Source organism: Scyliorhinus canicula, chromosome 17 (assembly GCF_902713615.1).
Source record: "Scyliorhinus canicula chromosome 17, sScyCan1.1, whole genome shotgun sequence".
NCBI lineage: Eukaryota > Metazoa > Chordata > Chondrichthyes > Carcharhiniformes > Scyliorhinidae > Scyliorhinus > Scyliorhinus canicula.
In genome coordinates this window covers 113,731,349-113,752,824 of record NC_052162.1, presented here as the reverse complement: position 1 = coordinate 113,752,824, position 21,476 = coordinate 113,731,349, and the positions used below count along the sequence as shown (strand labels likewise).

At 47.0% G+C, this 21,476-nt stretch overlaps 1 long non-coding RNA gene and 1 pseudogene across 1 annotated transcript; both read right to left on the bottom strand.

Moving 5' to 3' along the window:
* Positions 1–1,683: 1,683 nt before the first annotated feature.
* LOC119952161 lies at positions 1,684–15,018 on the bottom strand (annotated as a pseudogene).
* Positions 15,019–17,820: 2,802 nt separating this feature from the next.
* Positions 17,821–19,298, bottom strand: LOC119952257. Its single transcript, XR_005457797.1, has 2 exons — positions 18,435–19,298; positions 17,821–18,296 (listed from the first exon to the last, which is right to left on the bottom strand). It is a non-coding gene; the product is annotated as an uncharacterized LOC119952257 (long non-coding RNA).
* Between the last annotated feature and the right edge of the window lie 2,178 nt (positions 19,299–21,476).

Genomic DNA, 21,476 nt, shown 5'->3' with positions numbered 1-21,476 from the left:
GTAGGGTGCTCTTTCCAAGGGCTGGTACAGACTAAATCAGCCGAATGGCCTCCTTCTGCACTGTGAATTCTATGAGAATTTCTCCAGTGCTATTTTTTCACTAATATTAATCTCTTTCAGGCCCTCGTGCTCACTGGTCCCTTGGTTGTCTTGGGTTTTTGAGAGAATTTCTGTATTGTCCTCTGCGAAGATAGACACACATTGTTTAGTTTCTCTGCCATTTCCTTATTCCCCATTATAAACTCTCCTGTCTCTGCCTGGAATGGACCCACATTAGTCGTTGTTAATCTTTTCCTTTTCACATTCCGATAGGAGCTTTTCCAGTCGGTTTTTATTTTTCTCGCCAGTTTGCTCTCAAATTCTATTTTCTGTTTATCAGTTTCTTGCTCCTCCTTTGCTGAATTCTAAAACAAGTTTCCAATCCTCAGGCTTACAGCCATTTTGGCCACTTTATGAGCCTCTTCCTTTGATTTAATGGAATCTGTAACTTTTCTTGTTCGCCATGGTTGCATAAATTTTCCTTTTGGAATTTTTGTTCCTTAAAACAATCTATATTTAATGTCAACAAGTAATATAAATGCTGCCAATTTCCTATCCACCATCATGTCTTTTATTGTAATTTCCCAGTCTCCCACAGACAACTTGCCCTCAGCTTGACAGTTTTCTTTTTTGAGAAACACCGGGATAAATTAAACAAAGGACCATGTAATCACCATTGTCCATCTCTATGGTACGAGCATAATTTTGGGGGTTCAAAAAAGAAATGTGAAGTAAATATATTCTTACTTCCAAACACCCGTTCACCGTGTGATCCTTGTGAAATTTGAAAACAAGTTTTCACAACAAGGCTCAAAGAGCATCAGCCCACTGACGGTCCGGAATGCACGGCCTCTTCCTTCAATCTAATGGAACCGTTAATTTACCTTGTTCGCCACGGTTCCATCACTTCTTCTGATGGATTTTTGATCCTTAAAGAAATCTATATTTGTTGTATATATGTGAAATGAAAGTCTCCAAAATCCCAGAAGACCATAGGTTGCTCTCCCCTTTGACAGAGGGAGCTGACTGGTGGTGATTTAACCTGTGGGTCAATGCACCTCAGGCGAGGGGCAATGTTGAGAAGCTGGACCCTTCACGGATAACCTCAGCCAGTATTGGAAATGAAATTGTGCTGTTGGCCTCTTCGCATCATGAACTAGCCAACTGAGTTAACTGACCCACTGGTAGATATATATTTCTTTAAATATTAGCTATTGCCTGTGTCCCATCATACCATTTAATGTGGTTTCCCAGTCCACCTCAAACAACATGTCCCTCATACCCTGATAGTTTTCTTCTGCGAGAAACACCCAGATATATTAAACAAATGAACCATATACCACCCTAGCCCATCTTCATGACAGTGTGGCATGCTTTCGGAGGTTCCAAACAGAAATGCAAACTAAAAGGGCAGCACGGTGGCCTAGTGGTTAGCACAACCGCCTCACGGTGCTGAGGTCCCAGGTTCGATCCCGACTCTGGGTCACTGTCCGTGTGGAGTTTGCACATTCTCCCCGTGTCTGTGTGGGTTTCGCCCCCACAACCCAAAAATGTGCAGAGTAGGTGGATTGGCCATGCTAAATTGCCCCTTAATAGAAAAAATAATTGGGTAATCTAAATTTATTAAAAAAAAAGAAATGCAAACTAAATACCTTCTGACTTCCAAACATCCTTTCAATCTGTTCTTTGTGAAATTTGGCCAGGTATTCACAACAAGGCTCAAAGAGAATCAGCCCACTGGAAGTAAAGTTATTAGTCCAGACAGTCGAGCAGAAAGAAACCCTCCAACCATCGCTATTGACAATATGCCAGAATTAACAAAATGCCATCCTTGATGTAATTGAGAGCAGGATTAACAACAGCAGAATCCAATTTCTGTAATCACTTGTGGACTTGTTGGTGCCTCCGCAGGTGGGATGGATCACTGAATGCCTTGTCACAGTGAGAGCAGGTAAATGGCCTCTCCCCGGTGTGAACTCGTAAGTGTGTCTGCAGGGTTGATGAATCACTGAATCCTTTCCCACACTGAGGGCAGATGAATGGCCTCTCCCCAGTGTGAACTCGCTGATGTGTCCGCAGGGTGGATGAATCAATGAATCTCTTCCCACACTGAGAGCAGGTAAATGGCCTCTCCCCAGTGTGAACTCGCTGGTGTACCCGCCTGTTGGATACGTGAGTGAATCCTTTCCCACACTGAGGGCAGATGAATGGCTTTTCCCCTGTGTGAGCTCGATGATGTATTCGCAGGGTGGATGAATCACTGAACCCCTTCCCACACTGGGAGCAGATGAAAGGCTTCTCACCAGTGTGAATACGTTGATGTACCCGTAGGTTTGATAAGTGAGAGAATGCCTTTGCACACTGAGAGCAGGTGAATGGCCTCTCCTGTGTGTGTACTCGCTGGTGTGACTGCAGGTGCGAGAACTGAGTGAATCCCTTCCCACACTGAGAGCAGGTGAATGGCCTCTGCCCAGTGTGAACTCGCTGGTGTGTCTGCAGGTGGGAGAACTGCATGAATCCATTCCCACACTGAGAGCAGGTGAACGGCCTCTCCCCAGTGTGAATGCGTCGATGAGCTTCCAACTCTGATGGGGCTTTGTATCCCTTCCCACAGTCTCCACATTTCCACGGTTTCTCCATGGTTTGTGCCTCGTTCACACAGAGAAAAAGGGTAGGGTCTCTCCCTGCTGTGAATGGTGTGATATTTATTCAGACTGTGTAACTGGTTAAAGCTCTTTCCACAGTCAGTGCTCTGGAACGCTCTCACTCGGGTGTGTGTGTCTCGGTGCTTTTCAAGTCACACTGAAGTTTAAAATATTTTGAAGCCGACAGATCAGGCAAAGATTTCTCCTTCCACATTCAAAGGCTGATAATATTCAGGTCCCAAGGAATTGAGAGACTCTGTCAAATGTAGAGATTTGGTTTGAGATTTTTGTGTGTATTTCCTCCCCTTCCAATGTCCTGTAAAAACAAATTACAAAAGACATCTGTCAGTACAGGACAGAAACTCTGAACAGACAATTCTACTTTCACTGGAACATTCTTTCCTCATCCGTTCCCCAAATACCATCTCCATCCCACACACTCTCCCTCCATTCTCACTCTGCTGTATCTAATATTCACCCTCCCAATTCTCCTGAAGGTTCTGATTCAGGCCATTTGACAGATCCAAGGTTGCCGCTTCCTCTGCAGGACACTGGGACCATAAAAAGTAGCAGCTGCAGCCAGCCATTTGGCCCATCAAGCTAGCTCAACCATTTGATGAGATCATTGGCCAATCTACCTCAGCACCATTTCCCCCCACTATCCCCCATATTACTTTATATATTCAACATCTAGAAACCTTTCAATTTCTTGAAAATACTTGACGACTGAGGATCAATAGCTCTCCAGAGAGAGAATTCCAAAGCTTCACCAAATCCTCAAATGAGGAAATCCCTCACCTCAGCACTCTCTCCATTTTCCTGCCTGTTATCCATAACTCTTGACTGCCTCGTCAATCAGAAATCTGTCAGACACATTGTTGAAAATATTCAATGACCCCAGACAACACTGGACCCTTTGGAAGAGAAATCCAGAGACTATCAGCCCTCTGAGGGAAGAGATGACTGGAATATATAATGTAGCTGCAGTACACCATAGCAAGATTAGAAGTAATAATATACATACTTTATTACAGAACCATACATAATATATCTAATTTGTACCATGTAACGACACGAGATATATCTCTGTCTGACATTAATTTACTGTCCCCTTAAATGTCAGCCATCTCCTGGGGAAACCAGCCCTTTAATTGTGAACATTGGGAAAGAGACCATCCTTTTAGCCAGACAAATAAATGTGTCAAGCTGAGGGAGCAAAGGATGTCAATGTCTTTAAGAGAGAGACCTGGGCCAAGCTTTCCAGAGTCTGCACCCTCCCTGGATTCACTTCCTTTCCCTTCAGTTGCTGCAAATGACCAATTGAAGGTCAGAATGAGAAAAGAAATGGAAAGGGGGAGAAAAGAAAGTGTTTTACTCACAGATGTTGAAGACAGGAGGAGGTTTCAGTCTGTGTGAAGCTCAATGGACATTCACACAAAGCTCGCGCAGGAACAGTGAGCGGCCTCTACCCCGCACATGCGCAACTTCCCCTCACACTTGAACATGCACAGTCCCGGTGAGAGGGGGAGGTCCCGGCTGCTCATCGCTCTGGCCGGAGCAGCCGGTTGCCTGGAAACCGTCTCGTGGAGTTGCAGGGGAGGGGGAAGAATGGGTGGGGGCGGGGCTCCAGTGTCCACGCGCCGGACCTGCGCACTGGAACCCCGGGACGTCACTGCGGAGCAGAGTGATTCCTCTTGGCAGCTTCAGGCAGGGTTCCATTTCAACGTCACAATGCAAACGTTGGACTAATGCGACCCCATCTGGGCAACATCTGGGAGGAAATCCATGTTCCCCCTTTCCATTTCTTTCCTCATTCTGGGGGAACATTGGTGACTTTCAGCAACTGAAGGAAAGGAAGTAAATCCAGTCTGTATGGAAGCAGTGAGCATGGATCTGTCAATCAGTCTGAATGAGCACCTTCAGGAGAATTGGGAGGGTGAATATTAGATACAGCAGAGTGAGAATGGAGGGAGAGTGTGTGGGATGAAGATTTACAGCTTTTGGGGAGTGAGAGAGGAAAAAATGTTCCATAGAAATTAGAATTGTCCCGGTACTGACAGTGATAACTTTTTAAAACTCAGTTCCATTGTATTTAAAGAGATGGGTTTCTCTTTCGCTCTGAGTGACCGATATAACAATTGGTGGGGGCCCATTGACCAGTCAGTCCTCCAGCACCTTCTTGTCTCTCTATTAGTGCAAAGCAGTTTCCCAACTGGGGTGCAGGTCCACTTAGTCTCAGCCAAATTCAGGCCTCAGCTCCGTCGCCTGGTTGTCATTGACACGAGCAATAGAGAGGCAGAAAGGTGCCCGAGAGGCGGCACGGTGGCGCAGTAGTTACCACTGCTGCCTCATGACACCAAGGCCCCAGGTTCGATCCCGGCCCCAAGTCGCTGCCCGTGTGGAGTTTGCACATTCTCCCCGTATCTGCGTGGGTCTCACCCCCACAATGTGCTGGCTACGTGGATTGGCCATGCGAAATTGACCCTTAATTGAAAAAAATTATTGGGTCCTCTAAATTTATTTAAAAGAAAGAAAAGTGCCCAAGGCTCACATGAGAAGTCGAAACTTATGGCTCTAAACCAACACTTCGACATTTGTCAGTCATATCCATGTTATTTATACTGGGGGTTTTATTATTAGATTTAAGCACTGGAGGGAAAGGGTGGGGGATTTAAAGGGTAACTTTCCCTTTCTAACTTTGTATTATCTATAGTGTCAGCCGTGGCTCAGTTGGCAGCTCTCTCACCTGTCAGAGGGTTGTGGGATCAAATCCCAGTCTAGAGACCTGAGAGCAGTGCTCGTCCCAGCACTGAGGGAGTGCTGCACTGTCAGAACAGCCTTCTTTGAAATAAGATGTTAAACTGAGGCCCTATCTGCCCCTCTCAGGTGAATGTAAAAGTTCCCACCGCCACTATTTTGAAGAAGAGCAGGGGAGTTATCCCCAATGTCCTGGTCAATATTTATCCCTCAATCAACATCACTAAAAACAGATCATCTGCTCATTATCACATTGCTGTGTGTGGGATCTTGCTGTGTGTAAATTGGCTGCTGCATTTCCTACATTACAACAGTGACTACACTTCATTGGGTTCAAAGCACTTTGGGACATCCTGTGGTTGTGAAAGTTGCTATAGAAATGAAAGCTTTTAAATTGACGATTTGTGTTATCTGGAACTTAATTGATTTCAGCCACCCCCAACTTACCATTTAATAAATTCACTCTGTTTCAGACAGACTACCAGCCTCCCCAAACAGGCGCCGGAATGTGGCAACTTGGGGCTTTTCACAATAACTTCATTTGAAGCCTACTTGTGACAATAAGCAATTTTCATTTCATTTCATTTCACTACCAATTAAGACAAAGGCAGAATTCACTGGATAATAAATGTAAAAAGAAGTTTATTTAAAAAAACTGTTAGCTAAACAACTTTAAACATTGACTTTCACTGCTATGTTCTGCACAAAAGAATGTGAAGCTGTAGCCTGTGGGGTTGAATGGAAATACATCAGGTTTATTGAAGAGCTGTTAACTCGACAAAGGTTTGATCTAGACGGAGGCAAAGTCTGTGAAGCAGCCACTGATGTCACAAACTATACCTGTGACTCTTAAAGTGGCCACGTAACAACATAACAACAACCCCAAATATATAGCATCTCTTCCCCCTTTACCTCTAAGATCCCATTACAACAATCAACCACAGTACCATAGAAAGCATTCTTTCTGGTTGTATCACAGCTTGGTATGGATCCTGCTCTGCCCAAGACCGCAGGAAATTACAAAAGGTTGTGAATGTCGCCCAATCCATCAGGCAAACCAGCCTCCATCCATTGACTCTGTCTACAATTCCAGCTGCCTCGGAAAGGCATCCAGCATAATTAAGGACCAGACACACCGGACATACTCTCTTCCACCTCCTTCCGTCAGGAAAAAGATACCAAAGTTTGAGCTCAAGTACCAACTGACTCAAGAACAGCTTCTTCCCTACTGCCATCAGACTTTTGAATGGACTTACCTCGTATTAAGTTGATCTTTTCTCTAGATCTTGCTGTAACGTAACATTGTATTCTACAGTCTCTCCTTCCTTCCCTATTTACGGTATGCATTGTTTGCACAGCATGCAAGAAACAATACTTTTCACTGAATCCTAATACATTTGACAATAATAAATCAAATCAAAAAAAGTACATTTACATCATCATCAAAACATATACACAAGGGCAGGCAATGAATTATTACACAGTAATTATACAGTCAATAGGAAAGACAATCTGGCGGGTGTCTATTCTGCACTGGTTGCCGGCTCACTTAAGGGATTTGGTTCTTCTTGCCCTTGGATGTCCTCCCGGGTCTTCAGAAGATGTCTCTCCCCTGGAAGGTGTTATAGTCTCTTTTGCAGACAGAAGATTAGGAGCAGCAAGGGGTTCTTCAGAAATCTCAGTTTCTGCGGATTGATCAGAAGTTGCAGTCACATGATTGGGTAGTATGGATGGCGGTTCATCCTGAGGTAGTTCTAGCACACACGGTACTGGCACATTGATGGGTGTCACTAACAACTGATCTGTGTCGTCTCCACACTCGCTCATCTTCAGTTTGCACAGTGTAGGAGACAGGGCCAGTTTCAGACAACACAGTTACAGGGACCCTCTTCTCGCTGGTGGTGCAGCTGCATACCAAAACCTGCTCTCCTTGTCCAAAAAAGCATCTTTTGGGATTCCCTTCTCTTCAGGTTTGTGACTGCTGATTGTGGTACACTATCTCAGACGTCTCCGGGCGAAATGTTGATCAGATGTCGTTCTCAGCTTCCTCTTCAATAGTAGTAAAGCTGGGGAACTCTGTCTGGTCGTGTGTGTGGTGTTGCGAGACGTCGCCAAGAAACTGTTTAGTCGGCAATTTAATGAACCTTGGTCCTTGAAGGCTTTCCGAGCATCTTCAAGGACTGGACAAACCTTTCAGCTGAACCATTTGTGGATGGGTGGTAAGGTGCTGATTTTGTGTGTTGGATACCACTCATCTTTAGATAGTTCTCAAACTCCTGAGCTGTGAATTGTGGACCGTTATCACTTACAATTTGTTCTGGTTTCCCAAATCTGGCGGCAAAATCACATCGAGATTTTCGATGGTTTGTTCTGCAGTTGTTGATTTCATTAGGACCACCTCAGGCTATTTGGAGTGTGTATCTATGACAATCATCAACATGTGCCCCTCATGTGGCCCTGCAAATTCAATGTGTAACACCATGGTTGAAGTCTCCCTGCTGCCAATGAAGGAAACCTTCTGTGGCCCAAAATAGTTAAGGGCCTGTGTGCCGTTAGCAATATGAAGTGATGACCACAGAGATATTGGTGAAATCTCGCACCATAAATAATACTCAGTGCTCCTTCTCCAACTGGATGTAATCTGATTCAACACTTGTTAAGGTCTGTGACGAAAGCTCTTGGTCTTTCTTCCCCTGAAGGTGGTATGTGTGACACCACCATCCCAACACCGTACGGCGAGACATCATTGGTAAGTTGTGGTGGTAACTTTGGGTTGAAATGGACCAACACTCCTGAATTCTTCAGTGTTTCTTTAACTGACTGATGTGCTTTTTCACACTCTGGTGTCCATTGCTCGGCTTGTTTTATGCACAACAAATTAGGTCATTGTTTAAGCAGGGTTTTGAATCAAATTTCTCATATTGGTTAATTAACCTGAGGAATGATCTTAACTGTGTTACATTCATTGGTCATGGATCCTCCATGATAGCCTCCATCTTCTTAGCTGCCTTCTGTTAGAATGGTGAGCAAATGTAGAGATTCAGCCCCGTCCGCCTTCAGCCCCTTCAGGTGCGTAAACACCCGGGTCCGTTTGACCGGCCCATTCAGCCCCCTCACATTCCAAGTTATCAGCCGGATCAGAGGGCTCCCTGCCCCCCTCCCCTGCCGACTAGCTATAACCCGTCCCCTGCCCGCCCCAGGCCAGCGCCCCTCGCTCGGCCCGTTCCCCACGGCAGCAAACCCCCACCCGGGCCCCCCCCCCCTGCAGACTCCAGCACCTTCCTGGCCATTTCAGCAGCAACCCGGTACCCCCACCCCTCGCTCGGCCCGTTCCCCACGACCCCGCCCCCATCCACTCTCAGCGCGGGAAACAGAAGAAAAGCCGGCGCTTTCCCTCTGCCCGACCCCGCAAAAAAAAAAGACAGCATCCCACCCACCCTAGAAACAACACACAACCAGCTTAAAACAGCATGAAACAGCATAAAACAGAGACCCTTCCCACCAAAGGTTAACACAGTTATTTACAAACACCCAACCCTCAGTCAGAGTCCAACTTCTCGGCCCGCACAAAGGCCCACGCCTCCTCCAGGGACTCAAAATAAAAGTGCCGTCCTTGTAGGTGACCCACAGACGCGCCGGCTGTAACATGCCAAACTTCACACTCTTTCTGTGGAGCACCGCCTTTGTCCGGTTGTACCCGGCCCTCCACTTGGCCAACTCCGCACTCCAGTCCTGGTAGATCCGCACTACCGTGTTCTCCCACTTGCTGCTCCGCTCCTTCTTGGCCCACCTATGCACGCAATCTCGGTCAACGAACCAGTGGAACCGCACCAGCACCGCCCGTGGCAGCTCATTCGGTTTGGGCCTCCTGGCCAGTATTCTGTGGGCCGCCTCTAGCTCCAGGGGCCCCTGGAAGGACCCAGCTCCCATCAGCGAGTTCAACAAAACGACCACATAGGCCCCCAGGTCTGACCCCTCCAGCCCCTCCGTGAGGCCCAGGATCCGCAAATTTTTCCGCCTCGACCGGTTCTCCATCTCCTCGAACCGCTCCTACCACTTCTTATGGAGCTTCTCATGCATCTCCACCTTTACCGCGAGGGCCGCGGCCTCATCCTCTCTTTCGGAGGCTTGCTGTCGGAGCTCCCGGATCTGCACCCCCTGGGCTGTCTGCGTCGCCAGCAGCTTGTCCGTATTCGCCTTCAGCGAGTCCAGCAGCTCCATTTTTAGCTCCCGAAAACAGCGCTGGAGAGTCTCCTGCTGCACCTGCGCCCACTGCCTCCATTCCTCGAGGCCTCCGCCATCTTGATTTTCTTCCCCCGCTTTTTCTTAGGCGCTGCCACCGCTATTTTGCTGGCCCCACTCCTGGTCAGGACCATAGACCACTGGGGATCTGCTGCAGACACCTTCCCACGTCGGGAACCATCGAGCAAGTACCGCTGGGGGCCCTTAAAAGAGCCCAAAAGTCCGTTCCTGGCAGGAGCTGCCGAACGTGCGGCTTAGCTCTGCATAGCCGCAAACGGAAGTCCGGCTGCTCTCCCCTTTGACAGAGAGAGAGCTGACTGGAGGTAATTTAACCCGAGGGTCAGCACACCTCAACGCAAGGGGTCTGGTTGAAAAGTTTATTCATGAATAAAGTCAGCCAGTACGGGAGTTGAATCCTCACTGTTGGCTTTGCTCTGCATCACCAACCAGCCGTCCAGCTAACTGAGCTGACCAACCCCTGATAAATATGTAATAATTCCTTAAATATTAGGTATTCCCTGTACCAATCAGTTTCCCAGTCCACCTCAGACAACTTGCCCCTCATACCCTGATAGTTTTCTTCTGTGAGGAACACCCAGATAAATTATACAAAAGAACCATGTAACCACCAGGGCTCATCTCCATGGCAACATGGCACGCTTTGTGGGGTTCCAAACAGAAATGAAAACTAAATATCTTCAAACTTCCAAACGCCCTTTCACTCGGAGATCCTTGTGCAATTTGAAGCCAGGTATTAGCAACAAGGCTCAAAGAGCATCAGCCCACTGGAGGCAAAGTGGTGAGACCGGCCAGTCCAGCAGAAAGAAACCCTCCGACCCTCCCCACTGACCACCTGTCAGAATGGACAAAATGCAGTCCTGGGTGTAGAGCAGAAACAATAACAGCAGAATCCAACCCCTGTAATCGATTGTGAAATTGTTGGTGTCACAGCAGGTGCGATGAAACATGTAATCCTGTCTCACAGTGAGAGGTGGATGGCGTCTCCCCAGTGTGAACTTCGCTGGTGTCTCCGCAGGGTGGATAAACGAGTAAATCCTTTCCCACACTGAGAGCAGATCAATGGCCTCTCCCCAGTGTGAACTCGCTGGTGTGTCCGCAGGTGAGATAACCGAGTGAATCCCTTCCCACACTGAGAGCACGTGAATGGCCTCTCCCCAGTGTGAACGCGCTGGTGTGTCCGCAGGTTGGATAATTGAGTGAATCCCTTCCCACACTGAGGGCAGGTGAATGGCCTCCCCCCCTGTGTGAATTCGCTGGTGTCTTCGCAGGTTGGATACTTCAGCAAATCCTTTCCCACATTGAGAGCAGGTGAACGGCCTCTCCCCAGTGTGAACGCGCTGGTGTGACTGCAGGTTGAATACTCGAGTAAATCCTTTCCCACACTGAGAGCAGGTGAATGGCCTCTCTCCAGTGTGAACTCGCAGGTGTCTCTGCAGGTGATATAATTGAGTAAATCCTTTCTCACACTGGGAGCAGGTGAATGGCTTCTCCCCTGTGTGAACTCGCTGATGTGTCTGCAGGGTGGATAACCGAGCGAATCCCTTCCCACACTGAGAGCAGGTGAGTGGCCTCTCCCCAGTGTGAATTCGCTGGTGTGTCTGCAGACTGGAGAACTGAGTAAATCCCTTCCCACACTTTGAGCAGGTGAATGGCCTCTCCCCGGTGTGACTGCGTTGATGAATTTCCAGCTGAGATGGGACTCTGAATCCCTTCCCACAATCCCCACATTTCCACGGTTTCTCCATGTTTTGGGTCTCCTCACGTCTCTCCAGGTTGGACAGTCAGTTGAAGCCTCATCCACAACACGGGTATGGTCTCTCCTCACTCTGAAGCTTGTTATGTTTTTCAGGCTGTGTAACTGGTTAAAGCTCTTTCCACAATCAGTGCTCTGGAACACTCTCACTCGGGTGTGTGTGTCTCGGTGCTTTTCCAGTCACACTGATGTTTCCACAGTCAGTTCACTGGAACACTCTCACTCGGGTGTGTGTTGTGTAGGTCTCGGTGCTTTTCCAGTCACACTGATGTTTCCACAGTCAGTTCACTGGAACACTCTCACTCGGGTTGTGTTGTGTGGGTCTCGGTGCTTTTCCAGTTGCACTAATGGTTGAAATGTTTAGCTAACAGTTCGGGTAAACATTTCTCCTTCTAGATTGAAAGCCCGATGGTATTCAGGTTCCAAGGAAGGGAGTGGCTGTCAGATCGGGACGTAACGTTTGAGATTTCTGTCCGTAATTCCTCCTTGTCTAATATCCTGGAAGAAACAATTTACAAAATTCATCACTGTCAGTGCAGGATTGAAACTCAGAATACACAATGCTAGTTTCTGTGTCACATTTTTTTCCTCTCTCTTATTCCCTGAGAGCTGTAAATCTCCATCCCACACACTCTCCACTCTGCTGTATCTAATATTCACCCTCCCAATTCTCCTGTAGGAGAATTCATGTTGATTCATGTTGATTGACAGATCCAAGCTCACAGCTTCCTATCCAGGAGATCACAACAAATATGAGTTGCAGTCGGCCATTCGGCCCATCGAACCTGAACCATTCAATGGGATCCTTTGCCGATCTACCTCAGCCCCGTTTACCCACACTATCACCATGTCCCTCGACATCTTCAATATCCAGAAACCTGTCAATCTGTGTCTTGAACATACTTGACGACTGAAGCTCCAGAATTCTCGGAGGTGGAGAATTCCAAACCTTCACCACATCCTCGAGTGAAGAAATCCCTCCTCATCTCAGGTTTTTCTCAATTTTCCTGCCAGTTCCCCATAACTTGGGGGGGGGGGGGGGGGGGCATGTGACACCGGGAGTAGCTGGTTTTCCGCAGGTTCTGGTGCCACTCACCTATGATCTGTCACTTGTCCTGATTGCCTGGCATTCATCTACCTAATCCTTGAATTAATATTTGTTATCATGTCCCTGGAAGACTTCAGGGTTCGGTCTGGAAGGATTATGCTGTAAAAAGTGAAGAAATGCGCTGATAAAACAGCGTAGGTGGATTCAGCGGGATTGGAGTCGCCTTTTCAACAATGCGGCCTGACACTCAGGAAGTCTCACGATCCCGCGCTCTCTGGGGCTCTCTCAAGAGGTGGCGAAAATAATGACTGGCGACATTATCCGTGTTACTGACCAGAGGCTGAGTGTTCTGACTCAATATCTGTGAGCTCATGAGGCCCAGCTGCAAAACGCCATGAAGAGGCTCGATGATCCGGAGGAGAGAATCCTGAACGTTCAGCAAGATGCCTCCTCCACGGAGGTAAGAATTCAGTCCTTTGAAAACCAGCTGAGTGGTTGGCGGAGGTCCTGGAGGATTTGGAGAACCGAGTGTCGGAGAAAAAACATCCGAGTTGACGGCCTGTCAGAATGTGTGGATGGTAAGGCTCCCGTTAGTTCTTCGAGGACCGGAAGCCACGTTTTCTCAAGCTGGATGTGAAGCCTGGGTGTTTCAAATTAGAAAGGATGTATCGTATCCTGTCTCTGAGGCCTGAGGGATAGTTTTCATCCCAGGCCTGGAATCATTCCCTTCCACAACTGGAAAGATCGCCAGAATGTCCTGGAGAGGGAACGGTGAGGTGGCGTCTGGCTCCAGGAGAGAGGGAGGATTCAGGACTTTCGGCAGCAACACAAACAAAGTGTCGAGGCTTCGAAGAAGTTCAAAGGCAGCTCAAGCCTGTGGGTCATGAATTACGTCAGGCTTTATCCTGAGACCCAAAAAATGGTATCCAACAACTCCGTCAAGTCTGTCAATAATCTAACTATCGCCTTGGCCTTCATTAAATCCATGAAGGGCAAGGATCTGGGGGGATGGTTTGCAGCTCGGACTAACTCAGGTTCTAATCCGAACTCTTTCCCTGTCATGGTATTCTATTTTTTTTTAAATTTAGTGTACCCAATTCATTTTTTTTTCCAATTAAGGGGCAATTTAGTGTGGCCAATCCACCTAGCCTGCACATTTTTGGGTTGTGGGGCCGAAACCCACGCAAACACAGGGAGAATGTGCAAACTCCACACGGACAGTGACCCTGAGCCGGGATCGAACCCGGGTCCTCGGCGCCGTGAGGCTGCAAGGCTAACCCCACTGTGCCACCGTGCTTGCTGCCCCTGTCATATTATTGTCTGAATTTCAGAATCACAGAAATACACATAGGGACAGGAGTAGGCCATTCAGCCCCTCGAGTCTGTCCTGCCATTTAGTGAGGTCATGGCTGATCTGTGATCTAACTCCATATCCACTAATATCTTTGCTTAACAAACCTCCACCTCAGATTTAAACTTAACAACTGATGCAGCTTCACCTGCTGTTTGTGGGAAAGAGTTTCAAACCTCTCCCACTCTGCGTGTGAAGAAGTTCTTCCGAACATCTCTCCTGAACGGTCAAGCCCTAATTTTTAGACAATGATCCCTACTTTTAGAATCTCCAACCAGTGGAAATTGTTTATCTTTATCTACCCTCTCTTTCCCTGTTAATATCTTAAATACTTCAATCAGATCGCACCTTAACCTTCTAAATTCTACGGATCACAGGCCTAATTTGTGGTTAAAACGTTGGGTCAGAGCCACTGCAATCTCTCCCTCACCTCCCACAGCATCCTGGGACACAATTCATCCAGAATTAGTAATCTAATAATCTTCTGGGCGGCACGGTAGCATAGTGGTTAGCACTGTTGCTTCACAGCATCAGGGACTTGGGTTCGATTCCCGGCTTCGGAGTCTGCACGTTCTCCCCCTGTCTGCGTGGGTTTCCTCCAGGTGCTCCGGTTTCCTCCAACAAGTCCCGAAAGATGAGCTTGTTAGATGAATTGGACATTCTGAATTCTTCCTGTGCGTACCCGAACAGTGTGGCGAGTGGGGGATTTTCACAGTAACCTCATTGCAGTGTTAATGTAAGCCGACTTGTGACAATAATAAAGATTATTATGAATGGGCCAAAGGGCCTCTATCCGTGCTGTAAAGAGAGGGAATGAATGAGAAGTACTTTACAGAGAAACTGCCAAAGCCACAATATTCACCAGCTCTAAGGACACACTTTAGCTCCCTTTCCAATCTGAAAGCAGCCTGAGCTGGATTTACATTCCCCTTAATTCATCATTGCTGGGTGATAATCCTGTACTTCCTTACCTCACACCACTACGACAGCACCTTCACTACACAGACTGCAGCAACTGACCAAACATCACCTTCCCAGTTATTCCTGAAGGCACCGCCTTCCCAACCTGGCCCCTTGCCTGAGGTGTGGTGATCCTCAGGTCACATCACCGCCGGTCAGCTCTCTCTTCCGGGACCAGGCCCTGCGTCACAACCACCAGCTGGAGAAGCAGAGCGCATGCGCTGGCGTCTTGGTGATGCAACAGCTGGTGGGCGGGACCTGAAGGTTTCTGTTCCCAGCCGGGTCCTAGTGCCCGGGGTAATATTCCGGACAACAGGTTTTTAAAATCTTTCATCCATTCCCAGGCTGCAGCTGATGTTTGTGGCCTGGAGGTGTCTATGGATCACGCATACATTCAGTGTGAGAGGCTGCAGCCTTTGAATAGCTACCTGAAGGGGGTTATACAACGGTTGATTACATTTCGTGGTCCTTTCCCGTCCATTATCAGGATGTTTGTGTGATATTTTCTGACCCTCAGTGTGATATTTCTTTATTTAAAATACAGTTCAGCAGCAGACTTACTGGTGATTTTTAAAGGAATAAAGGTTATTTATTATCACAACCTTTCCCTGGATGTTTGAGCATCTAAGTCTGTCGGCTCTTTCACTCACTGACACATACAGAGATCAAGTTGAAGCTGTGATGATGAAAATGGAATGTAGACTGCAATCTTTATATCGCTGCAGGTCTGATGTCTTCTTATTGAGCTGATCCTTTCGTTGGAGTGAAGCGTTTTTAGACACAAATAATTCTCATGAGTTTCTGAAGCTCCTCATAAGACCATAAGACATAGGAGCAGAATTAGGCCATTTGGCCCATCGAGTCTGCTCCGCCATTCAATCATGGTTGATATTTTTTCATCCCCATTCCCCTGCCTTCTCCCCATAACCCGTGATCTCCTTATTAATAAAGAACCTACCTATCTCTGTCTTAAAGACACTCAGTGAATTGGCCTCCACAGCCTTCTGCGGCAAAGAGTTCCATAGATTCACCACCCTCTGGCTGAAGAAATTCCTCCTCATCTGTTTTAAAGGATCGTCCCTTTAGTCTGAGATGGTGTCTTCTGGTTCTAGTTTTTGCTGCAAGTGGAAACATCCTCTCCATGTCCACTCTATCCAGGTCTCAATAAGTTTCAATAAGATCCCCTCTCATCCTAAACCCCAACGAGTACAGACCCAAAGTCCTCAAACGTTCTTAGAACATAGAACATAGAACAGTACAGCACAGAACAGGCCCTTCGGCCCTCGATGTTGTGCCGAGCAATGATCACCCTACTCAAACCCACGTATTCTTGTAGATGAAAAGCCAGGAGGTTGGTTCTCAGGTGGACTTGGAAGCTGGAATAAGTTCAGTCCTGTGGCTGCACTGGGAGACATTCAGCTCTGCTGGTTCAGCTGGTTCCTGGTGCTTCTCACACACACATTTGCTTTGTTCAGGGCTTATTATACTGCATCCCTGACAATTAACTGCAGGGTTAAAACTCTGGGGCCCAGAACACCCCGATACAATAGCAGTTTACGATGCTCACTTACGCTTATCTCTGTCCCAATTCAAGCTCATTCTCCTGTGTTCAATACGGCACTTGGAGACCAACAGTCCCGAGATTTCATATTCCTCAAATGCTGGTTCATCCTGACACGACACATTTAAACTTCACAGGTGGCTGCAAAGTTTCCTTATTCAGGTCCGTGTTTAACTAAATATTGGTCACAGCATCAAATATTGCCCACAGTTTAATGTCCACAGTAACCTGTTAAGTTGCAGCCATCTTGGCAGAGTTTGTGGATCTGACAGTCTATAATATCTAATATTCTTGTGCTGAGCGTGACATCTTGAATCTACTTTGAGTCTGGTTAAAACAGTGCATTGTAGCTGGGTGGGGTAGGATAGCACTGTTGCTTCACAGTTTCTGGGTCCCAGATCCGATGCCCAGCTTGGGTCACTGTCTGTGTGGAGTCTGCACCTTCTCCCCGTGGGTTTCCTCCGGGTGCTCCGGGTTGCTCCCACAAGTCCCGAAAGACGTGCTGTTGGGTGAATTGGACATTCTGAATGCTCCCTCTGTGTACCCAACCATGCGGCGGAGTGTGGTGACTAGGGGATTTTCACAGTAACTTCATTGCAGTGTTAATGTAAGCCTACTTGTGACAATAAAGATTATTATTATTATGGAGGGGGTGGGCGGTTACTCTGGCTGCCGACTTCTGTCCGTGGTCTTGTCTATTCCCAGTGGTCTTGCAGAGGGAGCATGTGGTATCCACCGGAATGCTTGACACCTTCCACGCCCAGTGGATTCCTCAGCGGACAGAGTGTTTCAGAGACACTGGGAACAATATTCTGGTTCAAAACTTCTTTTTCAGGCATTAGAACGGGAGGTTTGGCAGCTGGGCAACTCGAACCAAATATAACATCAAGATCTGACAGTCACTCAATTCATTCGGACCTAAATATCACAAACTGTCAATGTGTTTGTCTGTTCTGACTGTGGGAAGAGATTTCAAACATCATTGTGACTGGAAAAGCCCCGAGACACACACGCACCTCAGTGGGAGTGTTCCAGTGAACTGACTGTGGAAAGAGCTTCAACCAGTTACACAGCCTGAAAAATCATCTTGTTTCCTCTTGTGGGACAGTCTGGGACCAGAGGGCATAATCTTAGAGGAACGGGTCTCAGATTTAGGACAGAGTGAGGAGACATTTCTTCCATCAGAGGGTAGTGAATCTGTGGAATTCTTCAGCTGGCATTCTGTCTCTGGAGTTTACCATAAAATGTCAGAGGTGAAGGTGTCGTAACCCGGATGGGCCGCTTGGTGGCGCAGTGGCTCTTTCACTGAGGGGCCTCGAGTTCAGACACATCCCAGACAGGACTGGTGTGAACTATCTGTCTGGGAAAGGGGAGAACGCTGTATAATCGGGGAAAAGGATCAGTGCCGATGGACCTTAGAGAAAGGAGTTCAGATTAGTCTTATTTTCTTAATTTTTCATTCAATATTTATTAAAATTTCAGAGAAAATATTACACAAAAGTTTATTTAGATGTTGACAAAACGGAACATAACGATTGAGGGTCACACTGAGAACAGAACACATGCCCTCTGAGCTGCCAAATGTATGTACAACTGTAACAGACACCAGAGAAAAGGAGCTCAATATAAAGGGAAGAAAACAGTTGTGAATAAGGTTCGAGGTAAGTTACTTATTTAGACATGACATTGAGAGAAATTACTAGCCACAATTACATTACAGCCAAAATTATCTTGTACATTTTAAACTGAAAAGCAGAAATACTGTCCATGGTTGTCTCAGTTACAGATGCAGCATAATAAACTGAGAGAATATTACTGTTAGAGTCACCAAGAGGAGATATTGTATTTCTGTCACACACAGATCATAATAAACAGCTGAGGAAAATCTACAGCATCCGAACGTCAACTGATCACTTGATCTGTAAAAGAGAGAGAAAATGATGAAGCAGATGTTTATGATCTGGAACATTGATGTTAGAGTTTTTAATCAATCAAACATTTAGGGTTTTTAAACGGCTTCTGTCAGTTTGAAGTGTGAGAGGATTGAATCTTCTCACCTTCACCAGAGTGACTGCAGCGCTGTAGGAAATGCTCAGGAAGAACAGGGTGATGAATGTGGAGGCGGTTGTCCAGATGTTCCCGTTATCATCCTCATAGTCTTCAGTCCAGGTGTGGTCTACATGGAGCAGGTGAATGGCCCCTCCCCAGTGTGAACTCGCTGGTGTCCGCATGGCCGGTGCATCACTGAATCGATTCCCACACTCAGAGCAGATGGATGGCCTCCCCCAGTGTGTACCTGCTGATGTGTCATCATATTGGAAGAATTCCTGAAACTCATCCCACAACTGGAGCAGGTGAATGGCCTCTCACCGGTGTGAACTTGCTTGTGTATCTGTAGATAAGTTGACCGAGGGAATTCAGTTCCACACTCAATGCAGGTGAAGAGCCTCTCCCCAGTATGAACCCGTCAGTGTGTTGGTAAGTTGGATGAATGACTGATCCCTTCCCACATTCAGGACAGGTGAAAGGCCTTTCCCCAGTGTGACTGCGGCAAAGACTCTCCAGCTTAGATGGGGCTGTGAATCCCTTCCCACATAGAGAGCAGGTGAATGGCCTCTCTCCGGTGTGAATGCGACGATACGTTTCCAGCACAGATGGAAATCTGAATCCTTCCCAGCCACCACATTACTGCGGTTTCTTCATAGATCGGATGCATTTGTGACTCTGCAGGTTGGACAATCAGTTCAAACGTCATCCACACACAGAACACATGTACGGTCTCTCCTCGCTGTGAAGGATGTGATAACTTTAATCTGCTTTTTAATTAGTTACAGCTCTTTCCACAGTCAGTGCTCTGGAACACTCTCACTCGGGTGTGTGTGTCTCGGTGCTTTTCCAGTCACACTGATGATTAAAATCTTTTGAAGCTTCTGGACTTCCTGGCTCAAAGATAGGTACCTTGGTCAAAAGCAGCAGCACCCCGGGGGGGGGGGGGGGGGGGGGGGGGTGTTCCTTATCATAGTTTCTATATTTTTTCGCTACGGTTATGTAACTTAACATTGTGTTAACTTTAGTTGTTGTTAATATGTTGGGTTGTTCATTGAGGAGGGGCGAAGGTTCATGATTGGTATCATTACTGTTATCGTTGGTATTTTAGTATGGTTTGATGTCGTTGTATAAATTCAAAATTTTTCAATAAAAATTATTTTTAAAAAAAAATCTTTTGAAGTAGACAGAACAGAAAACATTTCTCCTTCCAGCTTCAAAGGCCGATGATATTCCGGTCCCATGGAAACGAGTGAATCTATCAGATCGAGATATGACATTTGAGATTTGTGTGTGTAATTCCTCCTCTTCTAATATCCTGGAAAAACAATATACAAAAGTTATCACTTTCAGTACAGGATAGAAATTCAGAACAGACAATTCTAGTTTCTCTCGAACATTCTTTCCCCTCTCATTCCCCAAAAGCTGTAAATCTCCATCCCACACACTCTCCCTCCATTCTCACTTTGCTGTATCTAATATTCACCCTCCCAATTCTCCTGAAGGTGCTGATTCAGGCTGATTGACAGATCCAAGCTCAATGCTTCCTGTCCTGGACTCAGAAACATCAAAATTTAAATGCAGGCTGCCAGACAGATATATGTCTATATTACTGGACTAAAAGTCATAGAATCTACCGTGCAGAAGGAGGCCATTCAGCCCATCGGGCCTGCACCAGCCCTTACCAAGAGCACCCTACTTAAGCCCATATCTGTACCCTATCCCCGTAACCGATTAATCCCCACTTAAGCTTTTTGGACACTGAGGGTAATTTAGCATGGGCAATCCACCTAACCCACACATCTTTGGACTGTGGGAGGAAACAGGAGCACCCGGAGGAAACCCACGCAGACATGGGGAGAAAGTGCAGCCTCCGCACAGACAACGACCCAAGCCAGGAATCGAACCTTGGACCCTGGAGCTGTGAAGCAACTGTGCTAACCACTATGCTACGGTGCTGCCCCTAAAAAATGTGTTCTGCCCCAAAAAATGTGTTTGATAAAGACTTGATTCCCTTTCTTTCCCTTCAATTGCTCCAAATCACCAATTGAAGGTCAGAATAAGAAAATAAATGGAAAGGGCGGAAAATAAAGTCTTTTACTCACAGATGTTGGAGACAGAAGGAGGTTTCAGTCTGTGTGAAGGTCAATCTTCATTCAAACAAAGCCCGCGCTCTGATTGGCTGGAGGACCAGAGTCCTTCCAGTCCTCCAATAGTTTCCATTGGTTGCCGGCTGCCTGAAAGGGGATGTCACGTGTCGCTGGGAGAACCTTTGACTCGTGCAACGCAGACAATTTGGCCAATGGGATTAGCACTATCCTGCAAATGCGCTGCTGCCGCTCTCCCTTGGACATGCAGTCCCGGGGCTGCCTGTCCATGCGGCGGATAGAGCGGGTTACCCAGAATGGGGCATTGTGGGAGGTGCGGTCGTCATTGCTCACCCGTGGCCCAGTCTCCTGGGACTGGAATGAGAAGTGTCACTCTGACACAAAGTACATGTGGGTGGTCACTGTATTTGATTGATTTCAGCCATCCCAACTTACCATTTAATAAATTCACTTTGGTTCAGACAAGACTATAACCAACTAGGTAGCATGGTGGTTAGCAAGGGTAGCATGGTGGTTAGCATCAATGCTTCACAGCTCCAGGGTCCCAGGTTCGATTCCCGGCTGGGTCACTGTCTGTGTGGAGTCTGCACGTCCTCCCCCTGTGTGCGTGGGTTTCCTCCGGGTGCTCCAGTTTCCTCCCACAGTCCAAAGATGTGCGGGTTAGGTGGATTGGCCATGCTAAATTGCCCGTAGTGTCCTAAAAAGTAAGGTTAAGGGGGGGTTGTTGGGTTACGGGTATAGGGTGGATACGTGGGTTTGAGTAGGGTGATCATGGCTCGGCACAACATCGAGGGCCGAAGGGCCTGTTCTGTGCTGTACTGTTCTAAGTAAGACAAAGGCAAAATTCTCTGGATAGTAAATTTTAAAAGAAGTTTATTAAATCAAAATGGTTTACTGATCAACTTTGACATTGACTATTTACAGCTTCATGCGGTGAAGCTGATG